The sequence below is a fragment of the Tenrec ecaudatus genome, chromosome 13, assembly GCF_050624435.1.
Source record: "Tenrec ecaudatus isolate mTenEca1 chromosome 13, mTenEca1.hap1, whole genome shotgun sequence".
Classification (NCBI taxonomy): Eukaryota; Metazoa; Chordata; class Mammalia; order Afrosoricida; family Tenrecidae; genus Tenrec; species Tenrec ecaudatus.
This window is the reverse complement of record NC_134542.1, coordinates 50,530,162-50,556,974: the sequence shown is the minus strand read 5'-3', so window position 1 is coordinate 50,556,974 and position 26,813 is coordinate 50,530,162. Positions and strand designations below refer to the sequence as shown.

Genomic DNA, 26,813 nt, shown 5'->3' with positions numbered 1-26,813 from the left:
TATAGGGCCATTGTTCTCCATAGTATAAGAAACCCAAACCCACTACCATTAGTCAGTTCTGACTCCTGGCGATCTTATAGGACAGGGTAGAACAGCCCTCTGGGTTCTGAGATTGTGACTACTCTTGGCAGGAGTAGAAGCCCTATCTTTCTCTGGATGAACTGCTGTTTATTTTAAGCTGCTGACCCTGTCTAATGTGTAGCTACTATGTCACCAGAGTCACTCATCTCCATACTATAGAAAGCACAATAATAGGCATTATAACTTTTGGTTCATAACCTCACCGATCCATAAAGCAGATATTATTATTTTAACATCACAAGTAGGTAATAGGGTCTCAGGAATGTTAGTACTAATTATTGCGGCATTGAAGGCTATGCACCAGGGGCTCTATGAAGGTGTTTATATTCCATTTCTTATTCATATTACCACTGCCCTATACTCTCTTTGGAACCCTAGTGGTGTGTGGTAACAAGTTGGGCTGCTAACTTCAAGGTCACAATTCAAAACCACCACTCCTCGGGAAAAATGATGGGACTTTCTACTCACGTGAAGAGATGCAGTCTCAAACTCACTGCTCCAGGTCTTCCCTACCCTAGAAGGTTGCTATGAGTTGTCATTGCCTCAATGGAGGGGTTTGGTTTTGTTTTATGCTATCTTTTTTTCTCTCCTGCCATGTTAGTAGATTCTGAGTATGGCAATTATATTATTACCCTGATTTTGCCCTTGAGAAAATTGAGAGGAGGTTCATCAAAGCATCCAAATGTACATGACTGGTAAGGAACAGCCGTATTTCAAACCCAGATGAACTGACCTAGGTCACACTGAACTACTACGTGTGGTGCTGTACTGCTTCTTGCGGCTGTCACACTGCTTCTTCTCTTTCTATTCTTCGAGCGACACTGTATTCTATTAAAACACCAGAATCCTTGCGCAGTACAGTACGTTTATTCAAAGTCTAAAAAATTATGAACTTACTGAATATAGTCATGATCTTAATTAGCACATGTGAGTTCCAGTGACCAGCTCTTGTCATGGCATTTGTGTATTTAATTGTATAATTAGCAGACATCGACTGAAATGAATTTTGGAACTTGTATCAACAGAGGACCCATTTAATTCGTCATCCAGATTGACATTTTTGAGCTTAAGAAGAGTGCTAACAAGTCAGAGTACCAGGGCAACTGATCCAAACTGAGATTGTCCGTGGTGCATAAGCCAAAGGGGAAGGAAAGGGGAGAAAGACATTTACTGGAAGGAGGAGCAAGCGGCTTGACTCACTTGGACACAACAAAGATGTTTCCCCACTGAGCTAGGGGATGTGGTAGGCATGCACTAAGTGAATAAATAATGTGCATCTAGAAACTCTCGCATTAAATGAAGGGAAGAATGATATGACCTCTATAGTTACATCGCAGTTTAGAATTCATAAATGGGATTAGGACTCATCCACATATAATATATCATGTAATTCGTGTATATGTATTATACTCACTGTGTGCATCATTGGCTATGAACTCTAGAAGTTTGAAATAACAGCTCACACACCTGCTATAAGGTGCAGCTCAATGAAAAACTACTTTAGGACACAGCGTGGGTAAATTATATGCTGTTTGACATTCTGGAGATACGCTTAAGCTCATCACTCTCCCTACTTGCTCCTGAGATGCCAGATGGTGAAAAGGATGCCCAATTTGGAGTCAGATGCAATAAACAGCAATGGAGGGCCCTATCTGGACCCTTCTGGGTTCTCTATTGCCATGAGGCAGGGGTCAGGCAAGCCTCTATGGCCCCTCCTCCTTTACTTAATCTGACACTAACTCTTCCTTGCACGCCCGTCTACATCTGTACCGCTTCAGTAATTTGTTGCCATGGCCACACAGAGCTCACAGACACTACTCACAATTAAGGGAGTTTATTAGGGAAGTTAATATGTTACCACAAGTCAAGTTCAGCAAGCAGTAAGAATACAGTCTTTGGTCCCCTCAGCCAGCAGTCACGTCTCTCGCAGTCTCTTAGCCACGTGTTTCCTTGGCCTTAGCCTCCAGGGGCCATGCAACCAGCCCTCCTGTCACTCTGTCCCCAAGTTCCATAGTTTCAGGCAGATAAGGAGAAGGTACCCCATCGTCCGGGCACTTCTCTTCTGAGTCTCCGAGCCCTAGTCTGTGGTGCATCTGGTCTCTTGGCCTCTGCCGCTTCAGACAGCTCTTCAGTGTGCACTTCCAAGGTTCTGGGGGTTTCTCTCTTCTCTTCCCAGCTTCAAAGATGGCTCCTCAAAGTGGCTCACCCCCCTCATAGCAAAGGGAGTGGCAACAGAAACATCAAATTTGCAAAGCTCCACTCAGTCCTTTGGGGAGGGTTACAGAGACTTGGGTAGAAGAGTCATATTAAGAAATTTCATTCCACCACACAGAAGGCTTAAAATCCAATCCCTACCATTCACGGCTTTGGGACCGTTAGCAACAAACTCATGCCCATCCTACCCTTAAGTATTAACCTGTGATAACGCACATTTCACTAATTTTCTTGTGTTAATCTTCCCATCTTTATCCATCTTTTTAATTAAAAACACAAGTCTTTTTGGTTTCGTATTTTTCACATCATAAATGCTGTGACATCGGGTTGATTCTGACTTATATTTCTACGCTGTTGGACGGACAGAACCGTCCCTGTGAGTTTCTGAGTCTGTAACTCTAATGGAAAGACACTTCTAATAAGTGCACCCCGCCACCCCATTTTTTAAGTTATAGTAAAACTACATCCATCATTTGAATGTACCTTTACCAAAATTAACTCTGACTCTGTCTCATGCCTGCTCATCTCTAGAATGCATTCCTCTTTCCTCCCCTCTATGGTTAAGTCCCACCTACTCTTTATAGGAATGAAGTGTGGCCTACCTTTCCCATTGTCTTATTTTTCGCCGCAATATTCTGGAATAGTTGTGTTCTCCCAATACCCATTGTGTTTGTGTTCAGTGAAGCATTTTTCTAGAAAGTATTTCACCAGCATGCCGAGACTTGGCTTCTCTATGAAATTGAGTCTATGGACATGGTTGAAAATAAACCTTGCAATTGTCTACTGCTTACCTGGAAATAATGTTATATCAATAGATATTCACAAAATGATGATGATTTGCTTTTTACCCTCTGATAGACAGAACATATGGGCTGGTAAAAAAAAGATGTCCAAAGTAATTCATTCATGATTTTTAAACTCTGTTGGCTATTACTAAAGATGTTTTATAAAACTGAAATTTCAAGTTGATTAAGAAAAAGAAATAGATGGCATCCATATTTAAAAGAAAGAAGTAAAAGTATGTTTGTTAGTAGGTCCTAAAAGCTGATATGTAGCCTACGCAGTGGAAATGACCATAAACCGAGGAGAATTACTAAACAAGGTTACCCAAATAAATATATTATAGTTAATTGTATTTCTACCACTATCAATGAGCAATGTGAAAATAAAATTAAGGGGGAAAATCCGTTTATTCAAGAAGAAAAGGATAATAAAACAAGATCAAAAGACAAATGTATTACTGTCAGTTGATTGTGGGTAGAGTAGGACTACTCAGTGTTTTCACGGCTGTGGATCTTTACAGAAACCCACTCTCACTCCCACTGCCTCCTCGTCGATTCCGTTTCACAGTGACTGCATACGACAGGTCAACTGCCCCTGTCATTTTCTGAGACTGTAACTCTTTATAGGAGTAGAAAGCTTCATCATTCTCTCACAGAGCAGCTAGTGTTTTCCAACTGCTGATCTCACAGACATATATAAACCATGGCTCAACATATAGCTACTGCACCACTGGGAATAGCCACATTTTCCTCCTATGGGGCTGCTGACAGCAAGGCTTCTGAAGAACGGGATACTTACCAAGTGCAACACTTGTGTACCCAAAATTACCAGATAGTGTGGGAAAAGTTTAAAGAAAGTTTAAGTAAATGGAAAGATGTTCCTTATGTGTGGTTTTGAATACCTAATTTTGTTAAAATGGCAATGTATCCCATATTGATCCTCAGGCATAATAAAATTTAGGCTCTTTTTTTTAAAGAGAGAAATTGACAGGCTGATCCTAAAATTCTAATGGAAATCCAAGAAACCCAGAATAGCTAAAATAGCTTGAAATATTATTAACCCTAGAGCACTCACACTTTCTAGTTTTAAAACTTAGAGATTACAGTAATCAAGACAGTGTAGGGCCAACATAAAGCTTGACATTTAAATCAATTGAATAGAGTTGAGAGCCCACAAATAAATGTCACAGTTACAAGTAACTGATATTTTGCAATGATGCCAAGAGAATTCACTGGGGGAAAGAATCTTCTTCCCAATAAATGATGTTTAAACACTTGGATGTCCACATGAAAAATATCGAATGTAGACCCCTCATCTTATGATTATGTTCAAAATTTTATTCAAAATGTATTCAGACCTTATTTGACATCTAAAATTACAAAACCCTTAGAATAAAACACAAAACCTTCATTACCTTGAGTTACATTTCATAGATATATCATCAAAAGCAAAATGGTAAATAAAAACAAGTAAAATATGTGTGTTTTCATAATAATTTTCTTAAAAATTGACTTTAAAGTACAACATAAAGAAATGAAAAACAACCCTCAAGATACAGGTTATTTTGGCAAATCATACATCTAGAATTAAAAAAAAAACAAAAATTCTTACACAGCTTAATGATAAAAAGAAAAAAACCCCACCCAATTTAAAAATGGAAGAAGAATCTGAATAGACATTTATCTAGAGAAAATATACAAAGGCTTATAAATGCATGGAAAATGGTGAACAGCATTAGGAAGCAAACTTAAATAAAAAATTACAGTGAGAAATCACCCCATATCCACGAGGATGGCTGAAATAAAAAATAAATAAAAATCAGGAAGTGTTGGCAAGATTGAGGGAAGAAGAAATCCACTTGATGGCAAACAACGTTGAGACCGCAGGCGCTCTGCAGGAAGCAGGAGGGAAACTTACTAGAAAGTCAAGACCAGGAGAAGGGAACAGCTAGATTCCACAGGAGCTTTCAGCCTTCTGTTGGTCGGTAAGTGGGGAAGAACAACTGCATGATGAAGGGACATGCAACAACATTTATAGAAAACCCAAGGGGAGAATGATCCTGATATTATGGTCTTGGTTAGACACTTTGGAATTAGTTTCTACCTAACCCTCAGTGACTTATGCCATGGACCATGCACTAGGCTGACCCTAGACTCTGCCCTTATGGGGAATATGGCAACCCCCCCCCCCCTAGGCCACACCAGGAGGACTAGACATGGGAACCACATGGAACAAACTGGGCCCTACCTCAATATTACCGGTAGCCCTCAGACTTACATACTGAAATTTCCAGATGAGGGAAGAACAAATGACAGCCACCCCAGACTGGGATTGACGGTTATTGGGCCCGGTTTTTGGAGGGTTAGGATGCCTGGCTTAGCAGGTGTCCAAGGCCTGGGGATCTAGAAGCACCATACATTTATTATCTTAAGTCTTCCTTGCATCAATATGACACGTATTCATCTTATTGGCAAGGATCTGCCCACGTAAGAATTGTTACTGGAAAAGTGACATGGTCAGTGTAAACGAGCTCAAACAGAGCTAATATGTACCAAGCAACAACTCATGGGTGTGGTGCCATTTGGACCACATTTGCATAACCTCCCTTTCTCATAAGGAGAGGAAGGTGTGACTGCTAAGGGTTGTACTCACTCACTCACTCACTCACTCACTCACTCACTCACTCACTCACTCACTCACTGTCATTGAGTTGATGCCCACCCATTAAGACCCTATAGGTCAGGGTATAAGTGTCGCCAGGTTTTAATAAGACTATAACTCTCTAGGGGATAGAAAGCCTCATTTTTCTCTCACAGAGCAGATGGTGGTTTCGAACTGCTGACTTTGTTCAGGGCTCCTGCGAAGGGTTTCAGGGTTTCTTTATTTTTAACGATGAGAATATTTTAAAATAGTGGTGGTGATTTCGCAACTCTGTGAATACTGACTTACACACTTTAAAATATGAAGTTAAGGGCCCAAATTATACCTCAATGCTATTGTGTTTTCAAATATGTAGTTTCAAATACATTACTTTGGTCTTAAGGCATTCTAGGAGGTCATTAAAACATTTGTGGAAGTGAAAAATATTTTTCACAGGATAAATATAACAGGTACTAGAAGGACACAAAATGAGAGAATTATGATTCTGTGGCAGTCGGTTTATGTCTTCAGTAAAGGACAAGCCTCCACAACCTCCCACCCCGAAAATGGAATATAAAGCTGCCATAAATAAAAGTCACTTGGACCAAAGCAAAGCAGAGAAGTAACTCATTAAAAAAGCACGAAAACCCCACAAACACTAGAGTGAAACACATCGCCTAAGAATTCAATAGTGAAGCATACCTTTCAATTCATAAATTTGAGGAAGTGGCTAAATATGTATCAAAAATAGGTTTTAGTTTCATGTTCTTATGTACCTAGGTGAGAGAGAGAGAGAGCTTTTTGCTCCTGTAAAGATGTACTGCCTTGGAAATCCTAGAGAGCAGTTCTACTCTGCCCAGTGAGTCAGAGTCAACTCGATAGCTGTGTGTGTGTGTGTGTGTGTCCATCCATGCTTTCTCTTTTCCTGTTCTTCCTTTCTCATTATTTTCCCCCAAATAGCTAAACTATTCTGATTTGGCAAAAGTGACCCTATGCTTTTGTTTTTGTTTCTCTCAAGTAGGTTACCTAACTCAGGAGCTTTATAGTTTCAGAACTCTCAGATATTAGGAACAGTTTTTTTGTAAAGCATTAATGTGGTCCATTACCATAATGGGGCCAGATAGGTAATATTAGGTAATTCCCTAGTACTGCTTATTAGCCACGGTTTCTGCCTCTTTTACTTTAGTAATGGTAATGCCAAAACTCTATGTGGCAGTTGATTTGTAAATTATTTTAATGTTAACTCATAAGCTAGTGGAAATAGCTTTCAGGAATTTTAATCCGTGTTGTTTACTAACAATTCTGTGCATTTGTAAAGTTCTAACAAAAACAATGACTGGACTTTTATTTCACAGATAATTCCTTGAGAAATGTTGGCATATGTTGAAATCTGCAGCTTTGGAGATTGAGGTTAAGATGTGCTAAGCAGTTGGGGAAAAGGTGTTATGGATATGCTTTAGTTTTACTTAAGCAATACGTTCATCCTAAATAAAGAAAATGAAAAAGTTACGTATATTTAGGCTATTCACAAATGAACACGTGTACATTGACGAAGTGCTAGATGTTACTGTTGAAATTTTTATCCTACTGTTGTCATAGTCCTTTTTATGAATCTGATTAAAGATATATATGCAAACACCTAATATTAAATACAATTTCAGGCATTTCTGGGACTTTATGTAACAGACCTTTCTTTATTGCTCATGAGCCGGTTGGATATAAAAAACTGCCTACACTAAAAAAGAATAAAGAGAGAAATTAAAAGATCTTGTCAGGGATTCAGATGAATAGTTTTCTAGGCCAGGTAAATGCAGTAAGCTCTTTCTGCGGTGATATTTTGAAAGGTTTGCTTCTAGAGTACATTGTGATACTGCATTATCTTGGTACATTAGTTCTGTAACATTTAAAAATGATTAAGATATTCTTTAAATGTCAATATTTTTATTTCCAATTTATGACAATCAGATTAAGTAGGATGCTATATAATTACCTTGATTTAGGATTGGATTAGATCTGATTTTTAAACATGTTTCTGTGTGGCATTGTGTAAATTCCGGCTCCTAGTGACCCTTTATAACAGAGTAGTACTGCCGCGTGGAGTAATGACTGTATTTAAGCTGTAATCTCTATCGAAGGAACCCTGGAAGGGTAGTGATTAAGCTGCTAACTGAAAGATTGATTAAGCAAACGGGAATCCACCAGCTGCTCAATGGAAGAACGCTGTGGCTCTAGGGCTTTACAAAGATGTACATGCTTGGAAAACCTAGGGCCAGTTCTACTCTGTCCTGTGAGCCCGGGCAGAGCCCATGGCAACAGGTAATCTTGGTGGATGCAGACTGCCAGGTCTTTCCCCCAAATCCTTTGGATGGGCGCCAATAACTGACCTTTGGGGTAGCAGTCAAACACTTACACACTTCACCACCAAGGCTACTTCTAGAAATATAGGTGGACATTTTACCCTAGATATGCTAAAGAGCGATTCTAGTCTGCATTAGAATGTTCAAATTCACGTAAGCAGTAAGCCACTTCAAGAGGTTAAAGTAATTTTTAAGAAAAAAGGCAGTTATGGAGAAACTCAATACAGCATTTGCCATATTTCTAAAAGGCTCAACAGTGTTGTTATTTATGCAAAGATATCCTTTGCGAGCACTGATGGTGTCGTGGTTATGGGTTGGGTTGCTGTCTGCAAAATCAGCTGACCATCGGGTTGCTATGAGTCACAGTTGACTCAATGGCAGTGAGTTAAAAAAAGAGTGAGCAAACAACTGAGTTGAGGAGTCCAGAGGGTATTCAGGTGGAATGACCTGCCCGCACTCCTGCTGCCAGACCAGAGAATTAAGAGAACTGGGAGTGTGCATGCATAGCCCACCACTGCACACCAAACCTGGTGGGCCACGTAACCACGAGGAGGAATGCATGAAAAGATTGGGCTACCCCAATCCGAGCCACACTGACTCCCTCCCTAGAGGTATGCGCTACGGAGAACAACACTAAGCCTGCAGGTTGAGCAGAGGGGCTGGCATGCCACGCCCTCACGGAACACAGTCAGAGTGCTCCTTAAGGTAAGGATGGTGATACATACGTTAGACATGATGTCAGAAGAAAATAGTCCCTAAAGGACATCATGGGTGGTAAAGTAGAGGAGCTGACATCAATAGAAAATAAATGTCTAGAGAATAATGATGGGAAAAAATTCATATAAGATAGTTAGCCTTCCATTAAATAGTAATTGGAAAGTTTTAATTTCATTAAAAATACAAAGAAATGTAACAAAATCACCTTAATCCACATAGCATTAAAGAATCAGTCTTTTCATTTTTTCCCCTTGATGTCATTAGCTCTTCCATACACCATGTTTGAAAGAGCATCGATTCTTCTCTGGTCTTCCTGATTCATTGTCCAGTTTTCACATACATATGAGGTGATTGAAAATACCATGGCTTGGGCAGGTGCACGTTAGTTCTCAAAGTAACATTCTCGCTTTTCAACATTATAAAGAGGTTTTGAGCAGCAGATTTACCTAACTCAATGCATCATTTGATGATAGAATTAATGAATATAAATTTATGCACATCTGTAAATTGTATGATTTTAAAAAAGTCTAACCCTTTAATGATACTTTGAGTGCTAGATAGAAAGATTCTGAATAGACATAAAAATACTTTTTCATTTATGAAATGTAAAGGTATCTTGGTAGCCTTACAGCTTGTTAAATTTTATAGATATGCATTCTCCTAATGTTAAGCAGGCATTGAAGCCCACTCAGTAATTTTATAAGATACATTAATCTTATTGGCCCGAGCTTAAAATTAGACATTTTATCATAATGTGTACTGGGATAGATTTGGTGGGTCATTTTGGTGTCCTATCATATTCCTGGGTTGTATTTCAAGTAGCCTGGTACTATGAAACATCAAACTGAAAGATTAACAAACTTGTCATGAGGTATTTAAATCTGTATAAATCTTTTCTTTTGTAGATGTGGTTTAGGATAACTATTAGTGCCAATGTTAACATTGTGAATGTGCAATAAAAGAAAGAGCACAGAAATAGATCTATGAAAACCAATTACGTCATTAAAGCAAGAGATAACGGAAAACAATTCATGTTCTACAAGAGATGGCTAGCGCCTAATCCATCCATTAGGCATATGGTCTAATACCCAAGGGGATAGTATTCAGCCATAGAAGAGATTAAGTTCTGATGTATGTTCCAAGATTAAATTCATGCATGTTTTACTATATGAATGGACCTTGAAGATGTTATGCTAAGTGAAATGAGCTAGTGAGCGTGCATGTATGAGATCTATAGGTAGACGACTGCATACACATGAAAGTACATTAGTGGTTTCCAGGGAGTGAAGAAAGGCGAGCTGGAGGTATTGCTTAAGGAAATTATGAAAAACGTGGTGATGGTTACGAAAAATAGTGAATATAGTTAAGGGTCACTGAAATTTGCATGAAAACCAATGATTCACTTCATATCAACCATTACTTTCAAACAACTCTCAGCTTTAAAGTCAGTGATCTAGTTGTTTTAGTTATTGAGAAAACTGTCAAATAATTTCTTATTTATTATGAAGTCAATCATAGTTACTCTTTATAGAATGAAGACAAGGGATATAACAAAATTAGGAGTTAAAACATGGAATTGAAAAGTAAATTATCACTAAGTTTATTTGATTGTCTTTTAAGCCATTTGCTATTGAATACTAAATTTCAGAATAATAAGTATTAATAGTTATTGGAGTGTTTGAAAAGATATAAAAATTATTACTTTTATCTTTAGCAATAAGTACAGGACTCTAAAACAAAGTCTCAAAACTCACTTCAATATTGTTGATTCTGACTCACAGGGACCCTATCGGACAGGGTAAAACTGTGCCTGAGGATATTAGAGACGATACTTCTTTATGGGGTGTAGAAAACCTCCTCTTTCTCAGAGCAGTTGATGGTTTTGAAGTACAACCTTTCAGTTATAAGCTCAGATTGTTGCTGAAGCATTTGCAAATAGAAGATCAAGAATTGCAGCCTGGATTAGTATGGATTATAACTTAATGTGAAGAAAACAGAAATCCTCTCAACTGGAACAGTAATAACATTATGGTAAACAGAAAAGAGTGAAGTTGGCAAAGATTTCGTCTTGCTCGGATCCATAGTCAATGCCCGTGGAAGCAGGGGTGTAGAGACCAAACAACACGTTGCATTAGGTATATCTGTTGCACAAGTTCTCTTTAAAGTGTTGAAACCTAGGAGGTTACTTTGAGGACTCACTGTGCTTGACCACCCTACCCCACCCCAAAATTGAAAAAACAAAACAAAACTACCCAGACAACCTCACACAGAACAGAAACATCAAACTCCTGCCATTGAGTCAATGCTGACTCATAGCTAACCTGTAGGACAGGATCGAATTACCCCTTTGGGTTTCTAGGCTGTAATTGATGACACTGAGTGAGAGTATTTTAGCAATTTTTATACAAAAGAAAATTATGAATAATGAATGTATTTTAATTACTAATTATCTTTTAGATTGTCCTTTTTAATAGCTCAATTTAATTAAAAGTATGAACATTAGGAATCCAACTGGTATGGGAAATAATCAAATAATTGGCACATTTAAAGAATAAATATTCAGTCCAACATTTTAAATGTATGATAGGTAATGGATTTAATTATTTGTGTTTCATTTCTAGAGTCATTTTACTCTGGGGACAGAAATCACTAATTCCTTTTCCTTTTTTTATTGTAATGAGGTTTTGAAGAAGTATTTGAAATCTACCCATTATATATTTTTTTACAGATAAATCTAAAGTAAATCATAATTAGATTTGGATAACCATGAAATATATAAAATCATCAACTGTGTGTTTCAAGCCTATGCTCCATTTTCTAACATTCTTTAAAGGTGGGGTACCCTCAAAAAACAGATGCTCATTTTTTTTTATGTGAGGGGGGTAGTGCATTTGGAATTCATTCCACAAGGTTAGACTGTTAAGGAAGCTTTTGGTTTAGAGGTTCTACAAGGATTGCGTTAACAGTGTGTGGCAGATGGGGCACTGGTTTTACCACCACGACAATGCACCTGCTCACACAGCCATCTATATCAGTGTGCTAGCTTTGGGTACATAACAGCATGCCTCTCTTGCTCCATGCACCTTACTCACCTGATCTCACTCCAAATGACTTTTTGTTTGTGCGAAATAAGAGCTACATGAAAGGACAGCAATTTGACGACTTAGAAGAGGTGAAGATAAAAATGAGGGAGGTGCTGCCAGCCATCCATCCAAACAGATGAGTTTGAAAAATGTTTCTAAGAATGGACTAGCAGATTTGACAAATGTGTTAAGTGTCATGGAGAGTACTCTGAAGGGGATGCTTAGGTGGGGGAGGGATTCCAGGGTTTTCATGTGGGGGCGGGGGGAAGTACCTCCCATTGTGTGTGCACGAGGCATGTCTGTCTGTAAAGAGAGAGCGAGAGATAATTATCAGCCATCGTGCCAATTCCTATAGATATGAGTAGTGAGCAGAACAAATGCACTCACTGTTAAATAATTAGGTACATGATATGAAGGAGAAATAAGTGGCGGTATGACCCTGTCAGACAGTCCTTAAAGTGAGAACAAAACACTGAAATAAGTGATCATCTATTAACTCAAATAGCCGAACTTTTGGAATGTTTTTTTTCCTCTAGCAGGTTTTATTATTTCAAATATAAATGATGGCTTGTTAGTGCTAAATAAAAGGACTGGATGGATTGTATTCAAAGATGCTCATTTACTGTTTGCTTTTGCTTCTTAAGACAACTAACAAAACAAAACCTACTGTCACTACTGGAGTTGGACTCACAGTGACCCTGAATGGGCCTCCTGAGGTCGTGAATCTTTCCCGGAGCAGCCGGCCCATCTTTCCCCTGACCAGAATCTGGCAGGCTTAAACCACTGTCCTTGTGATTAGTAGCCCAATGCCCAACTCACAGCCCCACCAAGGATTTTTCAACAATGCTGTAGGATTTAGAAAAATAACTCCATATGTTACATTGTTTTCTATGACAGGAAAGAATCAGGATGCGTAAGTGGGTTGGGAAGGAGTCAGAGACTAGTTAAATATAGAGTTCTTTAAAGTTTTTAAAAATCATTCCATGTTTAAAAACATCTTGATGATCAAGGCTTGAAAAACTGTTTCTTCATTGCAATATGCCCTGCTATCTCTTGATCTCCAATTATTTTTGATGGACACGGTGCAGTGTATCCCCCACTGGTTTTCTTTAAGGATTTCATCTACTCCATTCTCAAAATCTCTGGTTATGGCCTTCTAGTAGTATTCCTTGTAAATAAAATGACTGCATGAATGTGTTCTAACTAAAATAGACATTGCTTACACTCTGAACTGCTAATCATTTGCTTGCAGAAAAATCTGCATTCACAACCGCCCCAAATCTTCATCTGTTTTATCATTGCTTTGAGAGAATCTCTATTTGGCACCATAGACAACTACATGTTTTGGTTTGACACCACTTTTCAGCAATTAACATTTCTTCCACTTGCTGAAATCCACTAGAAGCCTTCCAAGGGTTTCATCACTGCTTTCTGGTATCAGATCTTGCCTGCTTCATATTGTGGAAAGCCCTTTGGCAGGAAGATCTATTTCCACCTGTGAAACACTTATTCTGATTTTGTAAGAGGAGCCATCAACTTATTCACATTAAAGAAGTGAATCTTTTGTTTGTTTGTTACGCCAGGGCATATAGTGTTTTTTTTTTAATCTCTGTTTCCACAACTGTGCTTCAATTTGATGAAACGTTAGAGAAGATTAAGTAGAAACGATTTCCCTGCTCTTTTTGAAAGGACAGCAAAGCCTGGCATGCTTACTTAACTGCAAGGCAATAAGATACACACTGGCATCTAGAAATTTTATTTTAAAAATAATATTTCATTTTATTATTTGAAACCTAAACATTGTAAAATAAATCATCTAAATGCTCCTTGGAAACCAGGCTAGAGAGAAATTGTCTCAGATACTTTGGAAACGTTGTCAGGAGAGACGAGTTTATGGAAAAGGACATCATGCCTGGTGGTGTCGCAGGGCAGCTTACAAGAGGGAGATGCTCAACAAGATGGATTGACACAGTGGCTCCAACATAGGCTCGCACATTGGAACAACTGTGAGGCTGGTGCAGGACCGGGTGGTATTTCTTTTTTTAAACATTTTATTAGGGGCTCATACAACTCTTATCACAATCCATACATATACATAAATCAATTGTATAAAGCACATCCGTACATTCTTTACCCTAATCATTTTCAAAGCATTTGCTCTCCACTTAAGCCCTTTGCATCAGGTCCTCTTTTTTTCCCCCTCCCTCATGAGCCCTTGATAATTTATAGATTGTTATTTTGTCATATCTTGTCCTATCCGGAGTCTCCCTTCACCCCTTCTCTGCCGTCCATCTCCCAGGGAGGAGGTCACATGTGGATCCTTGTAATCAGTTCCCCCTTTCCAACTCACTCACCCTCCACTCTCCCAGCATCACCCCTCACATCCCTGGTCCTGAAGGTATCGTCCACCCTGGATTCCATGTGCCTCCAGCTCCCATATGCACCAGTGTACAACCTCTGCCCTATCCAGGCCTGCAAGGTAGAATTCAGATCATGGTAGTTGGGGGGAGGAAGCATCCAGGATCTGGGTGAAAGCTGTGTTCTTCATCGGTACTACATCGCACCCTGACTGACCCATCTCCCCTCCTAAACCCCTCTATGAGGGGATCTCCAGTGGTCGACACTTGGGCCTTGGGTCTCCACTCTGCACTTCCCCCTTCATTTAATATGATATATATATATATATACACACATACACACACATACATATACACACACACATATATACATATACACATATATTCTTTTTTTTTTTGCATGATGCCTTATACCTGATCCCTTTGGCACCTCGTGATCGCACCAGCTGGTGTGCTTTTTCCATGTGGGCTTTATTGCTTCTGAGCTAGATGGCCGCTTGTTCACCTGGTGGTATTTCTTCTGGTGTACATGGGTCGTTGTGATTCGGGGCTGACATGACTTGATGCCACCTAACAGCAACAACAACAATAACAACAGCAACAACAGTCTTGATTGTAATATACCATGAATAGTTTAGTAGCCATATAATTCAAACCTGTTTTAATTCAATTCATGTATGCAAAAATTGATTCTCCTGTTATATTGATAGAAACCTCAAAACTTAATTATTTTCCCCAGTAAATTACCAGTTTGAATCTCTCTCCTTATTTTATCTTAAATGTCATTGTGTTGCGTTATGTTGAGTAGATGATAATTAAAAATATTTTGGTCATTTGGTATTGGATGTTAAGTGTTACATGCAACATTCAAAATATATACTGCTGTATAAATGTTTTAGATAGGCAGTAAGTGTATTTATGCCAACCATTTATTAATTTATTATATCAATATGCTTTATACAATTCCTGTTGTCTGCCAGGTCTCTCTCTATTTAATCATTTTCAAGGATCACCATTTTCTGTGCACTCTATTTAGTAACCACGTTCCTCTCAACCCTCACTTGTGGATCGAGGGAGTTGACTGGAGACTTGTTTCCTGTGTAGATCCCATAAATGAATCTTGGGCTCCCACTGCCATCCATAGCCTTCTGCAAACTGGATTCTCGCAGTTTAGGCTCTGATACTAATCCCTCTTTCAATTTTGGATTATATGATTTGCAATCCTTCAGTGACTGATGATAGTAAGCTTTTTCCATGTGAACTTAGTTGACATCTCGCTTAGATGGCTGCTTCTTTGGACACAAGTCTGTATGAACCAGGCAGTATCTGATAGCTGGGGCGGTATCTATTTTTTTCGCCACATGTTGCTGTAGCATCCCTATATCTGTGTTCCCTTCCTGAGGGTGGGTATCAAAAGGGCCAGGATGTGAGAACTGACTGTTCTTACGTTGGAGCGAGGGTTTTTACAAGTCCCAAACCCATTCCTGGATCTATCTCTCTATATTTTTTCTTTCTTCCTTTTAATAGATTATTGCTAGGGAGTTAATACATATGTCATATCATTCTGTAATTCAATCACGTAAAGCAGAATTGTACAATTGCCTCCAAAATCAGCTTCCGAACATACCTTTTTTCCTGGACTCCTTGACATCCCACCCCCCTCTCCTGTCCCTCCTGGAATGAAGGCTTACTTCTTTTAGGAAAATATTTACTTCACTTAGAATCAATTGTTTTTCTTAGTTAAAAGGATAATGAATGACATATAATTTCCACAATGATAACCTGCTCTTTCCAATTTAATTCTGTTTCCTTCTGAATGATAAAATGTTCTCTGTAAATGCTGGCATAGGGAGGGGGGTGGGCTATAAAAAATACCATTATCTTGTAATTCCTTTTTTCAGGAAACTTTGAAGCCCCATCATCTACTGTCACTTCAATTTTAAAATAAATATTACTCAGGCAGTTTTCCTGGTTTGGTTTCTATGTCATTGTCTATTTTCATGACACATCTTCCTACGTTTGGTAAGAGGGTCAGTTTGATAGTTGCACTAATTGACTTGTTTTTTGGAAATACAATGATTAATCATGAAACGACCTCTCTTGGCATTTTGCAGAGAAAATTAAGACTAAAACCCTGGAGATGCTCATGAAAGACTGTTTACTTGGTTAAAAATAGAATAAGCAATCATGTTGTCATTAGCTTTTGGAGCTTCCCACGTAAGTACATTGAAGCATATGACAAAACGGCTTGCATTTATTTACTCAGATGCTCTCCAAACATACTTGACCCTGTAGCCTTTCTGAGTGTGTGCGTATGTGTGTCTGTGTAAGTGTGTGTGAATGTGTGCATCCGTATGTTGAACACTTCCTCGTTTCAGAGAACCAGAGCTTCTTAGCGTTCGTGTTGCAAAGCACTGTTGTACATACATGACTGGCTTTTACCTCTCTAGGTGTTATCACTAATGATGCCGCCCACACCCGCACTTGCTTCAAAGGAAAAGAAAGCAGTGAAAGACTCACGATTCTTTTTGACACTGAGCAGATGTGAAGCTTATTTCCTGAGTAGTGCCTGCAGGATTTAACACATAAACTTGTTAGTTTACTCCTTGTTCTAAAGTCTAGAATTTAAAGTCATATGGGACTCGGGCTACAGTCTCCCTAGCCACATGCCAGGATATTAAATGATTGTGTGTCTCCTAAGCTTCTAGACATTTCAAGTAAAGCATCCTTTGCTCCACTTCTTCATCTGATTAGAGGACTAGTGGGTAATTTTGTCTCCCCCAACCAGAGAGAGAGAGAGAGAGAGAGAGAGAGAGAGAGAGAGAGAGAGAGAGAGAGAGAGAGAGAGAGAGCATTCTTTGATGCTTTTAATTTTCACAGTGGATTTCTCCACCGAATATGAGGGGGTAAACCCCCAAACTGGAAAAAGTTCCACTGGGCAGAGCTTTCGTCTGCATTTTTTTTTTTTTTTTGGTCGGCTAGCATCCAGCAACTTGTTCTGCGTTAGTGCACCCAGTGCCGTTGCCTGGAAGGTTCTCTGTGGTCACAGTGCATTTTTTTTTTTTTGTAAAAGCTTTTTCGTTGGAACCTCTTTGTGTGTGTGTGATGGCCAATATAAGAGAACAGTGTGAGGCTGTGAAATTTTGTTTCCTGATCGGGAAAAATGTCTCAGAAAGGGTTGTGATGTTGAACACAGCTTACAAGGACAGCAAATATGAGTGTACAGTGGTTTTCTCAATTCAAAAAAGGTGACATGTTGATTGACAAACCTCATTCTGGACGTCCATCAACTTGTGGAACAGATGAAAACGTCGACTCATAGTGCATTTGGAGTTTGTTCCACCAGGTCAGACTGTTAATCAAACTTTCTAGTTAGAGATTCCGAAAAGACTGCATAACAGTGTGTGACCAAAGGCCTGATTTGTGGCAGATGAGGGACTGGTTTTGCCACTACAATAATACACCTGCTCACACAGCCACCTCAGTGAGCCAGTTTTTGGCAAAAAAACTGCATGCCCCTCTTGCCCATGCACCTTCCTCACCTGACTTCTCTTTGTGTGACTTCTGTTTGTTTCTGTGAATGAAAGGGGGCATGAAAGGACAGCAATTTGATGGAGAAGAAGAGGTGAAGAAAAAAGCAAGGAAGTTAGTTTAAAACATCCACCCCCCTTTTTTTTGGGTGGGGGGCAGGCAGGGTGTGTGTATGCCTTTGCATCATATAAGAAATTGAGGAACCTGTAACACTTACTATTTCTTATCTCCATTGAGTGAAAGAAGAAAGGAAAAGAAACAGTCTAGTAAGAGGTGGGGTCTCTCTAATCAAACAAAACAAAATATTTAGGCTATAAAGGTGAGTCTAAGTAATTTGAAAGCCCTTCCTATTTTAGTATCCAGGATCTAAAGAAATATTAAATAGTGAAAAATTACTGCTCTCCAATATCTTTTCTATTAACATAACTTTCCCTCCTTTAAAAAAATCATTTTATTGGGGCTCGTCCAGCTCTTATCATAATCCATACATACATTCATTGTGTCAAGCACATTTGTGCCTTCATCATTTTCAAAACATTTTCTATTTGAGCTCTTGGTATCAGCTCCTCATTCCACCCCCCTCCCACCCACCCACCCTCCCTCACAAACCCTTGCTAATTTATAAATTATTATATTTTTCATGTCTTACACTGACTGATGTCTCCCTTCACCCACTTTTCTGTTGTCCATCCCCCAGGGAGGGAATCCCTTGTGATTGGTTCCCTCTTGGTTCCCTCTTTCTTCCCTGACCTTCCCCTTAACCCTCCTGATATCACCACTCTCATTGTTGGTTCTGAGAGGTTTATCTGTTCTGGGCTCCCTGCGTTTTCAGCTCTTACTGTACTTGTGTACATGCTCTGGTCTAGCGGGATTTGGCCCCAACTCATAGGTACCTATGTACAACAGAGCAAAATACTTCCAAGTCCTGTGTCCTCCTCATAATTGCTCTTATGTTTGGAACCATTGTTGCAGTCACTGTGTCAATCCTTCTTGTCAAGTGCTTTCTTCTTTCAACAATCCCCCTACCAAGCCTGATGCCCTTCTGGAGGGACTGGTGTCTTCTGACAATATGTGCAAAGTACATGAGATGAAGTCTCACCATCCTTGCCTCTGAGGAGCATTTTGGCTGTACTTCTTCCAAGACAGATTTGTTTGTGCTTTTGGCAGTCCAGTGTACTTTCAGTATTCTTTGCCAGCACCATAATTTTAATGTATTGATTTTTCTTTAGTTTTCCATATTCAGTGTTGAACTTTCACATGTATATGAGGTGATTAAAAATACCGTAGCAACAGAGCTCACATGGAAGTAGCATACCAGCCTGTGTGATCACGAGGTGTCAGAGGGATCATGTATCAGACATCAAAGAACAAAAAATCATATTGTGAATGAAGGGGAGTGCGGAGTGGGGACTCAAAGCCCATCTGTAGGCAACTGGGCACCCCCTTAACGAAGGTCAAGGGGAGGAGACCAGCCAGTCAGGGTGCAGGGTAGCAACAGGGTGCAGGGTGCAGGGTCAGGGTGCAGGGTAGCAGCCAGTCAGGGTGCAGGGTAGCAACATACAACTTTCCTCTAGTTCTTTAATGCTTCCTCTCCACCAGTATCATGGTCCCAATACTACCTTACAAATCCGGTAGAGATAGCAACTGGAAACCCAGAGAATCCAGGACAGAGTGGCAATACCAGGAGGGTAGAAAAAAGGTGGGGTAGAAAGGGGGAACCGATGACAAGGATCTACATATAACCCCCTCCCTGGGGGATAGACAACAGAAAAGTAGATGTAGGGAGACGTTGGACAGTGTAAGATATGACAAAACAATAAAAATTTATAAATTATGAAGGGTTCATGAAGGAAGCGGGGCTGAGAAGGAGGGAAAAATGAGCTGATAACAAGGGTTCAAATGGAAAGCAAATGTTTTGAGAATGATGATGGCAACAAATGTATAATTGTGCTGACACAATGGGTGTATATATGGATTGTGACAGGAGTTGTACGAGTCCCCAATAAAATGATTTAAAAAAATACCATGGCTTGGATTATGCACATACTTTTGAATCAGTAGTTTTCCTTCTAGAAAGCACTTAGTCATGTGTAGATATTCTGAATTGCATAAAATGCCGTTGATACCTTGTTTTATATTCACAGGTTGATTGTTATAATTTTGGGGAAATTATCCTTCTGTTTGTGACATTTCATTTAGACCACCGTGATTCTCAATGAAGTCCAGTGGATGGGAATTTTCAAAGTAGAACAAGGAATAGTGGCTGACCATTGGATCGAGGGTGGCTACGGAACATGTTAAATCTATCTGAAGTTCCTAGGAAGTGTTGAAGGAGGATTAGTAGGTGAATGGAGAAATGAAGAGTTGCAATTCTAGGCTATCATTGCCAGAGTGTAGACAATAGGCTGGAGTAAAGATGGCAAATATGGGGCATTATCCCAATTATCAAGACAAAGACAGAATGTAAAAGAAGGAATCAATTCCGGAGCTCTTTTGTCACAGTAAACTGTACAAGACATGGGGACAAGATATAAAGTACTGAGAAAAGATAAGAAATACATATGAATTGCAGGCTTGGCAATATTTCCCAAGGTGAAACTTTTGGAAAAGAATCAGCTTTCTCAGTCATACAGATAAGGGCTTATCTGGCTATATTCGGTTTGGGGTGCCTTTGAGAGCTGACCTGTTGGCAGTGGTTTCTGCTTGTCACGCTTCATGTGCTTGGATTATACTGAATTTTATAGCTTGTGGTCTATTAAAAACACGGAATCTAATATTGCATCATTTAACTAGGTAAAGTCTTCAATTTATATGCAGTGGGGTTAATGTATGCTATTGCTACTTCATCATTCCTCCTATTTAGAACTAGCTGACCTCCTCCTGAGTTGCTCAGGAAAATCATTGGCTGTAGTTAAATAAATAAGTCCTTGATGCTTCCCAACGGAGCATCCTGCTCATAGTGCGTAAACAATAGGATACCCCTTTGCAAAGTAGTTTCTGCACATTTCTAGAGACATTCATGGTAGCTTTCCACGTGGGGAGTTGCAATTCTGTCATGTGGAGAGGACATGCCTACTGAGAGCACTTCCCCACCCGAGAGTTGCCACAGCTACTTAATGGAACTAAGGTGTCTGCAGAGAGAATGCACAGTGGGAAATAAAGGTTTGAGAATTTAAGCAGGGGTTTGGGAGGAACCAGGTTCTTGGTACTAGTCTGTCAGCGTCTGCATTGTGATTCAATAAAACACAATAGAAAGTATAACAAGAGAACTATACTGTATATCATTGAGGGACAACTTTGAAAGAGGGCAGTTAAGAAGTATTCATAACAAACACATTATTCTACTCACCCCTCTGCCTTTCTCTTTCTTTGGGTAGAGAGAGGCTGGGAATAGCCTCATTAAGTTTAGGGCTCTCTCTGAGATGTGAAGGCTTGAACACAAATAGCTAAATGTTGTCCAAAGTTTATGTTGATGTGGTGAAGTATTGACCATGTAATATATGTGCTTCTGCTTATTAGGTTAAAGTGGGTGGGTGGGTAATAAATAGTTGAAGGACTCCGACAAATAATTCAAGTCTCAGCAGCAGCCAGGGCAGGGCTGTGTATAGTCCACCAGCGGATTAATTATTATCAAGTTGTTAAAATCTGTTTCCTGATAAAGGATGTTCACGGCATGCACCTGGCTGGAAATAGTGCTCATGCACTCTGCTCTGTCTGTTCATTTGGTGCTTTGGGTTTGGGGTTCTGCCTTTGCTTCTCTTCCCTAATCTTTTGGTAAGGTTTGTTGATCGTGAGGGAATATGACTTTATTTGCTTTGGAATGACCATAAATACAAGATGATTTTGAAGCGAATAAAAATAGACCATACTAGAACAGAATGTAAGATTATTATTGCCCTGCCTGTTGGCTAATAAATATGTGTCCATGCAGAAGAATTTGGTTTTAGGCTTTTCTCATGGTAAAATACTGCCTGCTCATCAGTCTGCCCCAGGTTCCAACAGAGTATTGTTATGGTTGTTGGTAGGTGCCATCCAGTTGGTCCGACTCATCGAGCTCATTTGCATAACAGGAGGAAACACTGCCTGCGCCGTCCTCACAGTTGTTCCTGTGCTGGAACCCAGTGTTGCGGCCACTGTGTGAATCCATCTTGCTGAGGGCTTTCCTTCTCTTCGCTGCCACCCTGCTTTCCCAAGCATATGTCCCTTTCTAGAATATTGTTAGAGCTACTAACACATACCTAAGGGATCCTAGTAATTGTTGAGTAGAAATCCACTGTAATCTTCCTGCATGTTTGCTAGATGGGAATGTCTGCAGGCTTGATCCAGGGTAACTGGACTTTAGGGGAGAGGATATGGAATCATGGAAAGGAATCATGGTAAGGATACTTACATTTCTCATGGACCTTTGCCAGGCCTGGAAATACGGTGCTGCCGAGCACAGGCCTAGGAAGAAGTGAATACTGGCTACCCTACCCTTGGAATCTGTTTCCTATGTCATGGGACATAAAGAGATTATCTGCCAGATGTGAGACAACGGAAGTATCATTGCTCCTGGTATTCCTGTCTTTAGAAAAATGATATCTAAATATAAGAAGCTCAGTAATATGCTGTCCAAAAGTCCACTGGAGTGCCTACGTGGCAGAACAAGAGAACAGAAAGCCAGAACATGAGCAGGAGATCATGCTGTAGCGATTAGGATATTGACAGTACATACTCTTATTCTAGTGACTGGGCCAGATCAAGTGATGAGGAGATGAACAAGGATGAAGAAGGAAAACAAGATCAAGAACAACTGCCCAACTTTCCTGTGTATCTGAGGCTCAGTCTTCAGGTTTACAGACTTTCTGTGACTTTTCTGTCAGCCAGAGCTAGGTATGAAAAGAAGTAAGAGGGGATGAGCTTCCCTGCAGGGAAGGAGGCCCTGATTGGGAGATTTCACTTGGAAAGGGTGACTGGGATTTAAAAACAAAACGTAAATACATAGCAAAGACAAAACCCCCTCAATTCAGACTGATGCAATGATACACCCAATAAAAAAATCCCTGCTAAGACTGTTCACTGGGCAGACATATCTTCCCTAAGGAAAATGAGAGTCAGGGAAAATAAAATGTGCAATCTCAGACAAATGACACATTTCATGGACATATGTGAGGGCTGGCAATACAGGCTTCTGTACCCGCTGGCTAAGTATCTGTGTCATCTGAAAAGCAAACAAACCAACAGAAGCACCCTTTGTTTCTGCCTCTGTCATCTCTTAATCCATATGCATGTCTCTCTCTTGCTGCAACTTCAGGGCCTTTTGGTATTATCTACTTTGTTGGCAACTGTGTTTCTTTGAAGGGCTCCTTATTCCTTCTCCCCAGAAAATCTATCGCCTGTTCCGAAGCTAAGACTATCATCACATAATGCTCTAGGCATTTCCTCTAAATGTACTCAGATGTTTATGTTTATTATAGTAACCAATTAACAATGTTTTACCTTTCTTTGTAGATAATTTTTAATTTGGACATGGAATTACATAGAATATGAATTTATCCAGGGCAGAGAGAGTATGGCTTTTCATCGCTGTATTCCTGCTGCTTGGATGTATTCCTGACACTCAGTCAATATCAGTGAAATGAGCAAGTTTTTGTTTGATGAGCATGGAGATCTGTTTTCATTATTGAAATCTTTGTGTATGTCTAAGTGGACTGTGAAGAAGGATGAGGGGAGAGCAGGTGGTGTGGAAGTGTTTCAGCTAGAGGGCTGATAGCTGGGCCCAGTGGGTGGGCAAAAGCAGGTGTCCAAGGTTACTGTAGACTCCAGGCATTTTATCAGGAAATGGATTAGCTCCAAGGGCCCAGGACGAAGTCGCAGAGAGCTTTATCAGGTTAGAGCACAGACATGGAAAATCCAGATGGCACTTAATACGTAGACCCCGAAGGTTATCATCAGTGTTCTTTGGAGAGCTAAGGCACCCCACGACAGTTGATGAGGCTTAGTTGTCAGGGTTCAGTTTCTGGAGGAAGGGTGTGACAAAAGTGTAACATGATTTTAGGGATTCATAAGTAGGTTGCAAGCTATTAACAGCATGTACTCAAGGTCCATTTAAGGGCTGCCTAATGAAGACCATCTAATCCTCCCTCTTCACAGAGGGGTGGCTTCAGAGAGAAGCTTATGGCTCAGCCCATGACCTGCAGAGGGGGCTTCAGCCTAGGAGAGCGGCCAACATCATGTAATAAGTAGTGGACAAGCCTAGGCGCTTTCTTTCTTACATTGGCTTCTCTCGACGCCTCTTTAAGATACGATGATGAAGTTTATTTTGCTTGTCATTTTAAGACGGCTTACTTCGGTGGATATTAAGGAGACCTGACTGAAGAGATTATGTTAGGGTTCCTTTGACTGAGAAGAGGAGATTCAGTTAAAAAAAAATCTAGGTTAAGGTGTGAAAAATACAGGAATCCATTCAGGGGGAAGGCTTTAAGTAAACCTGGATTTAGTAGTTTGAGATCCAGAAATGGAAAGTTTCACTGTCCTGAGTAAATCTCCTCTGTGTGTGTATGTGCACATGCTCCAGTCACACACAATTGAAGTATACGAAAAAAGGCCTTGGAGAGACTCTATAAACTATCTTAGAACTAGCAGTCCTACGCATCATTCTAAATATGAAGGGACCTTTGTCCTTTGTTACTTTGTTTCTCCTTTATATCTATTCTACTTCTTATCTTTACTGCTTCTCTCTCTCTCTGTGGATGTTATACATGTTAAAATGTTGTGCCTAATGTTATGTGAGGTGCGTATGTGGGATCATATATGTTCATAATTGGAAAATACAAGGAAATATCTGGAGTTATATGGGTTTGAAATTGAGCCTGCATGTATTTTATTTTTGTTGCAAGAATGCATTTAATCTTGAATTAAAGCACAAAATGACATAAGCAAAAGCCAGAAGGATACAGAAGCCACAGATAAATTGTTTGTTCTCTTGTTCTTGGAAGGGAAGAGAAAAGAACTCTGGATTTTTGTACTTCTGTTGTATTCTGCTGTGCTTTGATGTTGCTTCTGAATTAGGTAGAGTAGAACGGATGTCTACGAATGAGCCTTTTTTGAAGACAGTACTTTTTTCAGTGAGGGGGTATTTGCATTTCTATGGAACTTTCCCCCGCCTTTCATTGATTTTGTACAGTTTGTTGAGGGTTTATTAATTTGGCAGAGCTTTAAAAATAAAAGATTAATTTTACAGTATTGCACTCAGAAAATTTAGTTAATTTTTACTTGAAGACTGCATATTAAGCAGACCTGACTGCTATAGTTCCTTTGATGACAAGAAAGAGACTTGGACAGATGACCTTTGAAAAGCTAAGTTGAGGGATGAGGAAGCTAGGGATCCAGCCACGTGGCCAGCTTGGAAGGGGAATTCAGGCAAAGTAGTTGGAGATTCAGAAATGGAAGGTAACCTCTTCTGCTATTTGGAGCAAACCCCCTCTTTGCCCCCTAGTGATAGTGATGATTCTTTTCATTGGGATGACACAATCCATTCTGTCTTTGCTTTTACGGCTGCTACCAACCACCGTCTCCCGTCTTCTCTCTCACTTTCTGAGCATTCATAACGACGACTTCCTTTGCTTGGTGCTTTAGCCACAAACAGCTAGATTCTCTTACCATACCTTGGTACAAATCTAGAGCATGCTTCTTTGTCTAAGCGGCTCTTTTTACACCAGGTCCTGAACAAGCTGTAGATTTGTTATTCTTGGCTTAGGTACTCCCCATGGTCTTCTTAGAAGGGAAGATAGATGCAGTGGGGCGAAAGCTGCGGCTATCCTTTCGGCAGGCTAGACCCTCTTAAGTGGGATGTATAGTCCTGGAAGACATTTTTCTAAGCAAACAGATGGCCAGATTGAGGACAGGGAGACATTAGTTTGGTACCAGGAGTATGTTTTGTTGAGGACTCTCCGCTCCTGTCCCTGTGACCCGCTATTAATTGAGCCTTTATGTTTTGCTTAGTGAGTAAATGCATCAATGAGTGAGAAAAATCACCATTTTGGCATGAATTTTGAGGCTTTTCTGGGATTGTAGGACATATTTTGCTTACTTATTTCAAGAAATTTCCTTCCAATTAAAAAATTTTATTCTCTATTTTATACATTATGTCACCTCATAGATAAGACTATAGAAACAGACCTCTGCAGATAACTAAATATACTTGAGATTGTTTGCATCCCTAAGGACGTAAGGTGATTTCAATTTTAAGTGATAAAGACAGAGGTTGTCTTTAAATTTGTTTCAAATATATGTGTTACTTCTTTTAAACTGTGTGTATATATTTATTTTTTGAGGAATAGGGCTGGGGAACCTATTCATTAGTACCCTTCCATCTTTTCTAATCATTTACTGAGCACTTGGTGTGATGCAATTTTAAAAATCTAATTCAGACATAAGGTAAACCTGTGACTGCTGTACTAATGATATAGTTAAAGTTTATTGTGCCAACCTGGCCGGTAAACACATGTGGGGTCAATTGAAAGGCAGAGAGATAAATGTTTTGGTAGGCCTCACCTTTCAAATTCGCGGGTCTCTTGCTTTCTGATGGTTGGACCGCGGTGCAGCTGCCTTAGCTAGTTCCCTGCTTCAGCTGGCAAGGCTCACTTCCTGCACGATATCCCTGAGGAGAAACCACATGGAACTACCCCAATGCGGCCCTGGGTGCTGGAACAGCCGTGTGGAGACCCCTGTCAGCTCTGAGAAGTTTATACATTCACTGATTCGGCTTTCCTCCTGCAGTCCGTGTCATTGCGTGTGCTTTGTGGATTGGTGACCGACATCTGGGTTAATGTTGGACTTTTGGGCTTGGGCGGCATTGGGTTGGTATCTTTTCTTGATGTGCACTTACCCTTTATATAAAACTCTGTCTTATGCATGAGTTTCTGTGGATTTGTTTCTCTAATGTACCCAGACTAATACAACTAATAATTCAGCCAACAATATATAAATAGGCGGACAGTTTCCTTAATCAGGTAGCGATTTTCATTAATTAGTAAAAGCATTTTGTATATTTTTGTGAACTTCATACT

The 26,813-nt window shown here is 39.8% G+C and overlaps 1 protein-coding gene across 4 annotated transcripts in view; it reads left to right on the top strand.

The window, feature by feature from the left end:
• The window catches only part of GULP1 (GULP PTB domain containing engulfment adaptor 1), a 288,455-nt gene that overhangs the window by 60,059 nt on the left and 201,583 nt on the right, over positions 1-26,813 (top strand). The window lies entirely within an intron of this gene.